The sequence below is a fragment of the Sylvia atricapilla genome, chromosome 16, assembly GCF_009819655.1.
Source record: "Sylvia atricapilla isolate bSylAtr1 chromosome 16, bSylAtr1.pri, whole genome shotgun sequence".
Classification (NCBI taxonomy): domain Eukaryota; kingdom Metazoa; phylum Chordata; class Aves; order Passeriformes; family Sylviidae; genus Sylvia; species Sylvia atricapilla.
The window spans coordinates 13,213,804-13,227,164 of NC_089155.1; positions in this window are offsets into that span (position 1 = coordinate 13,213,804).

Genomic DNA, 13,361 nt, shown 5'->3' on the forward strand with positions numbered 1-13,361 from the left:
GAAAGTGCAGACTCATCTTTGAGGGATGTTTGTGATTATTTCCCTGCGGTTGTTTGGAACACGGAAGGGAAGTGGGGATTAAGCTGCAGAGTTTTCACTCCTTTTTGCTGTCAGCAGTTTCAGGTCTATTGGAGAAATAGATCCGGAGCTGGTATAGGCTGAAATTTTATCACTTTGGTGAGTTAAACTGAAGCAGCCAAGAATTTCAGGAGTCTGTCATCACAGGAAGGTTTCCCTCTGCAGCTTTTGAGCCCTGGCAATGGCTGCCAGGAGTGAAGGAAAAGAATTGCTTGTGAAAATTTTGCTTGTAAAATTAAGCTGAAGCAATCTTTTTTTTTTTTTTCCTATTTTTTTTTAATTTTATTTATTTTTAACCACTGCTTCACATATTGAAAAAGCATGTAATTATCCAATGCCCTGTTCAGGAATCCTTCATCAAACTCAGTAATCAGGGCTAGATTACTTTATTACTCCCTGTTTATTGCCACAAAAAGCTGTATCAATATTCACAACCCCAGTCACGGAGCAGAACCAGTCTTAGATGTTATAGAAAAAATTCTCTTTATGATGATGGATTTTGGCACATCAGTATCAGAAGAGCTTTCTTGGGGAAAAAAAAAATTGAGAAGTATTTTTTTCTTGGGTTAATTTTGGTGGGAAATTGTCTCTGTTTTATTAATTCTTGACAGACAAAATTCTCATCATCACTGAAGTTTGTAACTGCCTTGATTAGTGCAAAGAGGTTAAGGAATGGTGTAAATGGAACCTGAATTCCAGTATTAGAGAAGCTTTCTTGGTGAAGGAAATTGTGAAATACACTTTCTTGGGTGAATCTTGGTGGGAAATTGTTTCTGGTTTATTTATTATTATTCTGGTTTATTTATATCAGCATCTCTCAAGTTTGTAACTGCCTTGATTAGTGCGAAGAGGTTAAGGAATGGTGTGAAAAGAACCTGAATTCCAGTATCAGAGAAGCTTTCTTGGTGAAGGAAATTGTGAAAAATTCCTTCTTGGTGAATCTTGGTGGGGAATTGTCTCTGTTTTATTAATTCTCAAAAAACTAAATTCTCAGCATAATTTAAATTTGTAATTGCCTTGATTAGTGCAGAGTGGTTAAGGAATGGTGTAAAAGGAACCTGAATTCTGCTTTCAGAGCACACAGGGGCTGTGGCGAGGGGAGGGTTAAGGGAAATCTCCTTTTTTTTCCTCCCCTGGTCCTGTGTGTCAGTCAGGAGCTGACCTGCAGTGATGTGACACAACATGGACACCGAGGAGCCTTTCACCAAACGTCACTTTGAGAACAAGCACGTGCTTTTTTAGAGAAAGTTGTTTGTTTGAACTGAGCCCCAAATTCAGCATTCATCATCTTGTCTCCTGTACAGCATATTGTTCTAGCTTGGGGGAAAAAAAAAAATCTTCAAACTGAACCATATGCTGAAAGGGGAGGAATTTAGAAAAATTTCCTCACTTTCCCTCCAGTCTGTGCCTCGTTTTTTTTGAGCTTCAAGGAGGGGGGAAAAAAAAATGTAATTTCTGCAGACAGGGTAAAGATGGTAGCTGCTATTCCCAGCCCTTTACACAGAGTAGGTGCTTTCAAGAGCTTGGAAACAAACATTGCACTAAAAATGACTGGCTGGCTCCTGGCAGAATTGCTTGTAAATGTCTGTGCTGGAGGCTGGAAATAGAATTTAGGGGTTTGCAGAACGTGTTCCTCAGGCTCGTTGTTCACAGATGTAGCTTTGTTCTTATGGGCACGAGCCTGCCAAGAATTTCCTAAGCAACTACTGATTAAACAGGCTTCAAATTTGGGGGGTTCTGCCCGTAATTTCTCCAAGAACTGAATATTTTATAGATGCAGATCGTTTGGAAGAGAGATGTGGTGGAGGTCACCCCAAATTGACTTTGTCAGCTCGTTTTCAACTTCTCCTTTACCTTGAATTTCCTCCTCGCTGACTCTCGGTGAGATTGTACTGTCAGTTCCTGTGGAGGGTGAAAAATGTGAAGTCAGTTTGGAACTGGGTTTGGGAGTTTGGGGACAAATCACAGTTTTTGAGGAATATTGTCTGTTTTCAATTTATTGTTGGACTCCACGTATCAGCCACATTAATCTAAGTACTTCTTTATATCTGACTTCTTTATATCTGGACTCAACGTTTAGTTGAGCTCTGCCCTGGCAACAAGAGAACACAAAGTACTCCTGAAAGATCTCAATCTGCAATCTGAGATAGTTAAACCTAATGCAGCAGCCTAGTTGTCATCACCAACAGCCATCTCAGATATTTAAAGTGAGATTTTTATTCCAGTTGTTAGCCTGAATTTAGATTTTGCTGTTGTCTCTAGGAAAAAAAAAATAATTGGTAGTTTTTGCAAGTTATTGCAGTGTTGATTTCAAATCAGACACCTCCAGGAAAATGCTTTATTCTTCCTACATTATTTGTCCTTCTTGGATGTCTTTGCTTGGTTGTTTTTACATTCAAGGCAGAGATGTAGAGACAATAAGAGAGCTACATCCGCTGTTTGATTTTCCTTTTCCCAGGAAATGAATAAATTAATTTCCTTTATTACTAAACCTGAGCTGTTTCTCCACAAGCCAGAGCTCTGATTCACCATTCAGGTGAGAGATGTTCACACTTAGGCAGGACAGGCTTCTTTTTCTTTTCCTTCTTCTTTTTCTTCTTCTTTTTCTTCTTCTTTTTCTTCTTCTTTTTCTTCTTCTTTTTCTTCTTTTACTTTCCTCCTTTTTGCACGTTTAACTTTCATCATCAGAAGCAATCCTGAGCTGTTTCTGGTTTAATACCCGGCCCAGGGGGAGGTTTAGGCTGGGCCAGGTGACGCACAGGGTGGAAAAGCCCAGCTCAGGTGGGACAGCCGAGGTGCCAAAAGGGAGGTGTCCACCCTGAGCACACGATCTGCTCCAGGACCTGTTTGGCAGCAGTAAAATGGGAAAGATTAAGCAGAGAAAGCGAAATCTTGGCTATTGAAAATCAGATTATTGCCGTGGTGTGTGTGCCCTTGGCAGGGCAGCCCCGGCACAGATGGACACCTTTAAAGGCAGGAGTCAAACACCAACCTGTGTTCCGGGCAGAAAGAGACCCTGAGCTCACTGCTGAGCACAGAAACTCTTGGGGTTATTGTTACATCACAAAGGTCAGCAAGATTTGAAGCTTCTTTAGGCTGCTCCAGTGCTGGTTACCTGGAATTCTGTGGATTCTGACAAATTCCAGTCCAACAAACGCAAAATACAGTTGCCTTTTTTTGTTTCTTTTTCATGTAGAAGTCTAATGCATGAACCTGGTCTCACACAAAGTCCTGTCACTCTTTCGGGCAGGTTTGGGAGTGTGGCAGGATAATTTAGATATCAAAAAACAGTTTGCTTTTATTGCCATTAAATGGATGTTCCCCAGGATTCCCCGAACTGAATCCAGCAGAGCACAGAACAGCAGCAGTGCTGCAAATCCAACTGCAAATTCAACTGCAGGTTTGTCATCTCCCAGGATGACGAATATTGCAGCTGCTTCCTGAATTCCTGGGGATGTGCCAAGTGTGGGGCTGCTGCTGGGCAGAGCAGGGCACAGGTCTGCAGGGAGGATTCCCAGTGCCGGGCAGGCTGAGCAGGGCACCTCCTGCCCTCCCTGTCTGCTGCCACAAACCCCAGAAAAAAATATCACTTCCCGAGTCCAGCAGCTGATTCCCAGCCCCGTCCAGCTCTGCCTTTGGCTTGGGAGTGTTTGGGCTCCATCCCCAGCACAAACTCTGACAAACGTCACTGCTGTTATTACACGGCTGGGGAATTATTCCCCCGGAATTATATCTATTTTTAACCACCAGGGTTTGTTTTATACAGCCCTGCTGTTGGTACTGCAGTGAATCCATAATATAAATTCATAACCGATAATAATGTTAGTTTGGTTGAAGTTTTATGGAGGCAGTTGAGAGGATCCTGTGGATCACCAAGCTCAAGAAAATCTCAGGGCTGTTTATCAAAACTTGCTGCTTAATTTTTTTTTTTTTTTTTTACCATAGCCCTGTTGTTGCTACCACAGTCAATATATAGTATATATCTATAATTTAATTCTATAATAATGTTGGTTTGGTTGAAGTTTTATGGAAGCAGTTGAGAGGATCCTGTGGATCACCAAGCTCAATAAAATCTCAGGGCTGTTTACTGAAGTTTGCTGCTTTGTTTTTTTAATATTTTAATTTTTGGTTTTTTTTTAACCATAGCCCTGTTGCTACTGCAGTCAATATATAATATATACCTACACTATAATTCTATAACAATGTTAGTTTGGCTGAAGTTTTATGGAGGCAGTGGAGAGGATCCTGTGGATCACTGAGCTCAGTCAAATCTCCGTGCCCCACAGTTCTGTTTGACACAGGAATTCTTCATCCTGCAAACTCTGTGTCAGCAATAAAATCAGAGATGCTGCTTCTCTATCAGGGCAGGGAGGAGTTGTTCTACGCAGAAATTTCTGTTCTATGCAGAAATATCTGCCTGAAACACATTTTCCATGAAGTGTTCTGTGCACACACTCCCCATTCCTGGGACCTCAGGGATTAAGTTCCCATAAGCACAGATGATATCATTTCTTCCAGGATTCATGTGGTAATGTCATTTTTACACAACTCAGCTTTAAAATAACGACACAAAGTGCTAAATAATCAAAAAGATTTCTACTTCCTTGCCTCCACCGCTAATTTTTCCAGTGAAAAAAATTGAAAAGGCAATTTTTTTTTTCTAAATGTTAAAAAAGCGAGTGATATTCTCGAGACACGACACCAAGAAGAGTTTTGGTATCTCCCCATCCCTGAAGCAGAGGCAGTTCCCACACCCCGCCTGGCTCCGCTCTCGCACAGCAAAATGTTCTTTACTAATAATGGTTTTTTGGCATGTCCTGAGCATTGAGTTCCCGAACTCAGCCCCATCTCTCTCCCTCCGGGGCCGGTAGAGGGCACTTGGATTTAATTTCTCCCCTGGTTCGGGCTCTGAGACTCTCCCGGCAGCTGCACTCACGGGTTTTTGGGGGTTTGGTTGTCGTTTTTGGTTTTGGTTTTGGTTTTTCCTGTCGTCGCATTCATAGAAATGTGGAGAGAAAACTCACGTTCCAAAGAAGTCAATAATCCCAACCTGCAGGACGCCGGGTTAGGATGCAGGATCCTGGTTTTAGGGTTAGGATGCAGGATCCCAGTTTAGGATGCAGAATCCCAGTTTAGGATCCCAGTTTAGGAGGCAGGATCCCAGCTCAGGACACAGAATCCCAGTTTAGGATCCCAGTTCAGGATGCAGGATCCCAATTTCTGGCCCAGGGAGCTGCTGTTTGCCACTGCTGGGGCCTCATTGGGATTTCATTTGGGATCCCACCGGTTAAAAGCTGATGTGGGGCAAACAAAAGCCAAGGAGTGCCGGGAAAAGGATGATGATAAAGGGGAAATTAGAGGCTGATCCTTGCAAAAACTGAGATGCTTAGGACATTAAAAAAAAAAAAAAAGGCAACTAAAACTAAAAATGTAAAAATGTAACTCTGCACAGTGTGACAGAATGTTAAGCAAGCACCACAGAAATGCTTTTAAATTAAAAGCAGAGGGGATAAATGAGAATAAGTGGCTGATGTATATGCAAAGACATATTCCCCTGCTCCGTTCTGCCTTTGTCTTTCAAACGGCGAAGAAACAAAAAGGTCAGCAGAGGCGTGGGCGATGCCATAACACGGAAATCACTTTTTGTGCCGCTGTGAATGTGGCATTTATTGCTCTTCTCTCAGCGTCCCCTTCCGACTCAGAGTGAAATTCAACCAAGGCTGCTGCTGAGGACAGGGACAAAGCCCGTGGTGGGGAGGAAACGTGCTCACCTGAGCCTCACCACAGGGCTTTGAAATAAAAAACCTGCTGCTGGTTCTCAGCAGAACCTCCTCAGGAAGCTGCCTGTAACCTGCCCCAGCCCTGCAGCACCTCAGTGTGAGATCCCCACCACTGCACCCTCCAGGGAAAGCTCCAGCCCCTGGGAATTACTGAGGGGGGGGGGGGTCCTTGCAAAATAAAAATCGTGTTGATCTTTATTTTATTGACCAGTCGTGGCTGATGATGATACATGGGGAAGCATGTGTGATTTTGTGATTTACGTGTGATTTATGGGCCATAAATGTATTTATCTCCGCTCGTACAGTCAGGTGTGTGCTCTCAGCCCAGGCAACAGTCAGGGAGCTGCGTGGCTGCTCTGTGAGGTCCTTAATTTTCCTCAATTTTGTCTTCAAGTTCACTGATTTCGGGCCAAATGAGCCAGAGGGGACCATAAAAAGCAGTTTGAGAGCGAATTCTGAGCTGGCAGCAGTGAGGAGCTGAGTGGGGATGGAGAAACTTCTCAAGATTTGTTGATGGAGAACCTGATTTGGTGATGGAGAACCTGATTTGGTGATAAGCCGCTTCCAGCTTTGGTTCCACGGGGAGGTATTGATTTATTATCAGAATTTATTGCCAGAATAAATCCAGTGTAGGTGCTTGCCCTCACTGGTGATGCACCTGTGTAGTAAAAGGAGACAGAATAAAAGTTGTGGTTAATAGGACAGTGAAAAATGGCAATTTCCAGGTAGTTCTCTCCTTACCATAACCTCAGTACCAGTAGGGGAAGGGACATTTGTAATGTCAGGGAGAGTCAGGTTTGGGTTTGGAATGAGCAGATTGGGCTGAGTAAAGGAAGTGACCCAAATCTGAACTGCAAGAGGCTCCAAACATTGGTCTTCTTCACTTAAAATCTCACTCATTGTGCCTCACTTTACCATTTCATATTTAAATGATTTAAATATAGGCATTGGGTAGTTCAGATGAAAAACAATATTTTACAGAATAAGGCCAAAAAAAAATAAATTATTGACACAATCATCATGAATAATATAACCTAACCCTTTTTTTTTTTTCCATTTAAAATCACTTGATTCAAATTGATTTATTCACAAAGATTTGTCAAATCATTCGTGCCAACAAGCCCTGCCCTGTGATTTTTCCGTAGACGGTCCAGGAGCAGCTTCACATTGTTCAGTTTTTTTGGTCACACGATCTGCCACAAAGTCACATTCTGTTATTTCTGTTTCCTGTTTGATGACAGAAATAAGAGATTTGCAGGCCTTGCATATTATCTGATCTATTATGCAAATAACCCCCAGCTTCTGAGAACTGACCCAAGAAAACTTTCCCTTGCCCACTGATGCACCCAAAATGAGTTTGGGTCCAGGAACTCCTGCTGGAGCTGCTTTTCCTCAGGGTCCTGGAGAGCAGCAGTGCACAAACCTTTCTTTTTTTTTTTTTTTTTTTTTTTTTTTTTTTTTTTTTGTATTTCCACACCTTTGGTTTCAAGCTCCATCTGAGCAGTTGTTTGTTTGATTTATCTCCTTCATCTCGAGTGTCCTGGGCCAGTTTCTTTTGTCTCCCTGTGCAGAAGCAGTTTGAGGATCCCGTGTAAAGCAGCTCCAGGGATATTTTGGGGATGTTTAGCCCTGAATTCACATACCAGTGTGGAACCACGGCGTGGGTTGGGTTGGAAGGTGGCACTGTAGGACACCAAAGAAAGACTCCAAATATTTCAGCAGGCAAAGAGCACAGAAAAAAAGGCTTTTATTGTCTAATTCTTACTACCTTTTATAAGGTGTTCCCACACAGACTGACCATGGCTGGGGAATAGGAACGACACCTCTCTGATCCCATGGGTTAAACCAGAGAAACAGCAAAACACCACCTGGAGAAAGATTGTTCTGAGAAAGGAGAGTTGTCTGCCAGGATTGTTTTGAGGAGAAACTTCCTTGAGAAGTTTTTCTTTGGGGAAAGTCAGCAGCTGCCAGCAGCTGAAATCTCTCAGCCCCAGAAATATCAGGGCCGCAGGAAGGGACCTCAAAGGTCTTCTCATCCCTCCCCTGCCATGGCAGGGACACCTCCCACTGCCCCACGCTGCTCCAGCCTGGCCTTGGGCACTTCCAGGGATGTAGAACAGCCACAACTTCTCTGGGAATTCCACCCCAGCCCTTCCCACCCTCTCATTAAAGGTTCCAGTGGCTCCATGTGGGACCCTAGAGCTGGGTGCAGGATCCCAGGTGAGGCCAACCTCACCTGGAGCAGGAGCTGCTGGTGCCAAGGCCCCAGAACACCTCACCCCAAACACAGCCCCTTTATCTCCCATAGGGGATGTCGTGGCCCTGGCATTGCTGTCAGTCAGTCACTGAGCTAAAATGAGACAGAAGTAGCACAAATGGGTGATGGCTGAGGAAGGGATTCGTTCCCTGGAGCTCACAGAACCCTGCTTTTAATGAGCTCACAGCGTTCAGCATCACCTCACACTGAAATGGAAGAGCAGAGACCACCCTGAAAAGGAAGGGCACTAAACTGATTCGGTGCCAGCTCCTAAAAGACATTCTGGTAAAGGATGTTTAGCAAAAAAAACAAATGTTCAAGCAGTTTCTGGGGTTTGAAACTGGGCTGGCTGATTGTTGCCCACTTTCAGGTTCCTCTGGGAATTCAGGGGCCGGGGGAGACACAAAGAAAAACCCATCATGGGGAATAGGTTATGAGAATAACACAAAATTCCCTTCACATTCCTGCTTGGAAGCAGTAAAGCAGGACAGGCAGAGTGCTCTCTCGGGGTTGTTCCTGGAGGTGATCCCCAAATTGGGCAATTCACCCAGAGAAAACCAGGAGCTGATTATCTGCAGGACTTGGAGCTGAAGTGCTTGATGGAATCACACCCCTGTACCAGAATTGTGCCCAGGTCAAACCCACAGAGGTTTGACAAGGTGACATTTCGGCCAGTTTTAGCAATAAAACCCACTCGGTATTTGGTTTTGTCTATTTGTTTTGTAGTTTAGACTACAGTGCTATCAGTTCTTCAAAGGAAAAAAAAATAAATAGAGTTTTCAAGTCTGGATACGTGAGACTTTTTTACCATTTGGAACAGATCCAGCAGTTCAGTGTCTCAATCCAAAGTCAAACTTTCTGCAGCATTGTAGTTTTGTTTTTGTGGTTTAGGTGGCTCTGGGAAGGGGGAAAGAACGAACTGGATTTTGTTGTGATTCAGTTAGAAGAAAATGCAACCCCTTGAAACTGCAGTGCCTAAAATAAATCTCTCTCACTAGGCTGGGTTTCTGCAACGTAAATATAACAAAACAATGCCAGCAAACTTTGATTTTGTGACATAAACACAGACTTGGTGTAAATCAGTAACTGCCTCCGTTCGTGTTCATCCAACACCCGGATTTTAAATAGCTTTTTTAACTGGAGGGACAATTTTAAAATTCTGTTTTTAAATTTAAAATGAGATAAGTTGGGAAAACAACGAACCTGTGACAGCATTTATATATGAAAATCAACTCCTAGGAAAGATTTATTTGTTATTTCTGGTGGGATAACTCCACTTTTGGAGTGAGGAGCTCTGCTCTGAGGTCAGTGTGTGGCAGAAGCAGAGCCTGCAGTGGATTTCTGAGTGTTGGATCATTTCTGCATCTCAGGATCAAAGTTGTGCTGGGATAAGATCTTTGTTTATGGAGGAGCTGGGTCTCTGAGGTGTTTGGCTGTTGTTTTTTCTTTATTTTCTCCCTCATTGGAGTGAGTTGGTTGCACTTTGGGAGCAGAAGGAACTGTCAGCATCTCCCTCATCTCCTGCTGGAGCCACTTCAGGGAATTTCAGAATTATTATCAGAATTTATTACCAGAATAAATCTTGTGCCAGTCTCTAAAGCTTGAGACACATCAAATATTCTAGGTTGGAGTCATATCCTCCCTTAGTCATAATTTGGTCAAGTCACACTCATCCAACCTTTCTCTTGTTGCCTTCTTTTTACTTTTTAATAGATTAATTAACTTAATTTACTTTCTACACCTGGATTAGCAATAGAGCTTTATAAACAAATGGACATTAAAGGGGAGGAAGGGGGAAATTTTAAAAATCAAATTGAGTTCATATAGAAACATTAGAAGTATTTTTAATTGGAAGTGTTAAGACTGGGGTTTTTATTAATTCTGTCTAAAAAGTGCAACAGTTGTGCAAATTAATCCTAGGGCGGGGGGTTGTGTGATTTTTTTGTTAGTTTTGTGGGGTTTTTAAACAATCCTGTTAAAAAAGAGCTCCTGAACAGTTCTAAAATTAATCAATGACTTCTGTTAATTTTTTTTTTTGTCCTGGTCTCTCCGATGGTGATTTAATTCGAGGACATTTATGATCCATGTGAGACAATAAATTGTCCCTTTCAAACGACCGCCTGGCTTTGGGACAGGAGCTGGGGCTGGCACAGGAGTGAGCAGATAACCCTGGAGAGGCTGCCTGGGATTTTCACCCACCCATGGGGATGGATTTGGGGCTTTCCTGCCCCTGGGGATTGTTCAGCAGCTGATGGCTCCAGAAATAACCGGGAATGGGAAATTCCTGCCGCAGGGAGAAGCAAAAACCTCTCCAAGGCCTCCAGAGGAGGAGGATGGAGCTGAGGTGGCTCCTGTCACTTCTCAGTGGTTTGGGGTCACTGGGCTGTCCCCGCTGGGAGTGACGAGGGTCCTGCTGCCCATCTAATTTTCTGTGGGGAAATGCTGTTTTCCAGGAGGAAATGCTGATTTCCAGGAGAAAAGGCTATTTTTCCAGGGGGAAAATGCAGTTTTCCATGAGGAAATGCAGTTTTCCAGGGAGAAATGATGTTTTCCAGGGAGAAATGCTGTTTTCCAGGGAGAAATGATGTTTTCCAGGGAGAAATGGTGTTTTCCAGGGGAAAATGCTGATTTACAGGAGAAAAGGCTATTTTTCCAGGGGGAAATGCTATTTTTCCATGGGGAAATGCAGTTTTCCATAGGGAAATACTATTTTCCAGGAGAAAAGGCTATTTTTCCAGGGGGAAATGCAGTTTTCCAGGGGGAAAATGCACTTTTCCAGGGGGAAATGAGACGCAAACCTTACAGGCTGGGGGAAGGGAACAACAACAAAGCATTTATTCTTCCCTTTCCCCCTCCCCCAGGAGAGGGAGGAAGCAGAGGAGCGGTGGCAGAAGTAGGAAGAAGAAAAGGAATGAAACAAGTAAAGAGAAAACTTGAAAGAGGAGCAAGGGCAGGAATTTAAAGGGGAACTCTGGGATTTTAACAAGAGGGCTGAATTCCAGGAGATAACAACAGCTTTGCGTTCAGCGAGCCACTTACCCTAATTCCAATTAATTTTAACTCCATGTGCGTTGTCCTGCTGACACCATCTGGGTTCCTGGGGTTGGTTCCAAGCCAGGGTGTGGCCTGGAGGTTCAGGATAAAGCACAGAGGGGATGGTTTGTGTAACATCCCCACTGCTCAGCAGAGTTTCACCGCTGAGGTTTCATAACCTTTAAGCTCTTGGGCGTGTTGGCGATTCCGAGCAGCAAAAGCAGCGTTCAGAATCAGCCCAGCTTTGTGTGTGTGTGTGCGCTGAGGGTTGGTTTTGAGGATTAACCCAACCAGCTGTCAGTAAAACGTGAAACTCAGGCAGCGAAAACAGCCAGACTTTTCCAGAGGTTCACCTCGGGGAGAAGGATGGAGCGGACACAACTTTTGTTTTCCAGCGTGGAGCTTTGCCACTGCAAAGTTGTTGTCATATCCTCCCTTAGTCACGTTTTTTGGGTCAAGTCATGCTCGTTCAGCCTTTCTCTTGTTGTCTACTTTGTGGGTTTTAATAGATTAATTTTTAATTTTTTTTTAATGGATTGAAGGCCCCAGCTTTGCGGTTCTGTGATTCCTGCACACACACGTGTGAGCACACAGGAGCACACCCAGCCTGGGCTCAGCCTGAACCCTCTGTCTGAGCACCTTTGGGCTGCTCAGGCTGCTGAGGAGCAAAGTTTGTGCTCCACGATTGAAAATCACGTGCTTTTTCCAGCTGTGGATGCAAGTGCAGCTTTGGAAAAAGAGACACAATATTGACCACTGGTCAGAATCTCTCCTGACCGATTTTCCTCTTTTAAATCCTGGTTTTAAACACAGAGATCTTGTTTCCTTTGGATGTAATTACTCCTTGAAAAATGTAATTACTGCCTTGGAAAACGAGGTTTGCAATTCACAAAGTTTCCTTTCCCTCCTTTGTTTCCTTTCTCTCTCTCTCTTTTTTTTTTTTTTTTTTTTTTTTGTTTTTGTTTTTGTTTTTGTTTTTGTTTTTGTTTTTGTTTTTTGTTTGCTCTCTCACTTCCAACTCGCTTTGGGTCCCGGGAAGATGAAGGTTTGTCTCTTTTTTGTTTTAATTTGGCTGTAAAGCAGCTCCACAGTGCTCCAGGAATATTGACAAGGACAGCAGGGAAAAGGCAGGACCTGGAGTGGCCCAGCAGCTGCCCCAGCCCCAGCAAACCCAGGATGTTTGAAATAACAGATCCCAGCCTTGGCAATCACAACCCAGTCGTGATTGCCCAACAAAACCTTGCTTTGTCAGGAACTTTCTGCCCCGTTTTACTTTGGAGTAACGTGCTCCATCTGAGCCAAGAGAGGAAAATCCTCTTTCTTGGGACAGAGAAAGTATCAATAACTGATAATTCATGCCCAAACCTCTCCCTCTGGGATTCAGAGCAGTCCATAAATGTTGTTTTTCCTTCAGTTAGATGTGGAGCCATGGTTCAGTTTAGAATAGAACCAAACCTGCTTTTACCATATTTGTATTTGGGCCTGAATTTCTGGTCTGGGAGCTCTCAGAGCAGAGGCTCAGTGACAACACTGCTGAAAACTAAAACCAGGAGGGTTCCTCATTCCTCGTTCCTCCCTGCAGGGCAGAACACTTTGTTTTTGACAGTGACCTGTACGAGCACACCAGCCTGTTTACTCGCTGTTGGAAACCGGTTGTAAAGCCTTTGTACGTGGACTTAGCAGCTGTAACAAGAGCTGGGGGTGTGTGGAAGCTCAGCCTCCTCCTCTTCCTCATTCCCTGGCAAAGCTGGACCAGCACCAGGCTGTGACTGCCTGTGCAGCCTCAGGTTGGCTTTTTCCCATTTCCTTAACACGAGGTTTGGGGTTAAAAGAGGAAATAAAAATGTGCAGCTATTCCTGTCTGAAAAACCAGACCTTAGCTCCCGGTGGCTCTTTTCCTTTCCAAACACGAGCAAGATTAAAAATAAAGAAGTGTCAGTGTGCTAATGTTTCAGTTTCTAATCAGTTCACAAATGGCAGGAAATTAACTGGCTTTTCATGAACATCTGTTCCACTTCTGGCTTGAAAGGTTGGAGGCAAATGCTATCTGTCAAATCTCATCGTGAGAATCAGCAATAAATACACTTTTCATTTCCCACCCCCATTTCTCTATCAGCCATTCAAAACAGTGCATTGTAGCCAAATGATGCACTGGTTTCTTTTCCTCTGGTGTGTTTTTTTAGGGGTGGGTGGTGGTGGAGAGGAGGATGAGC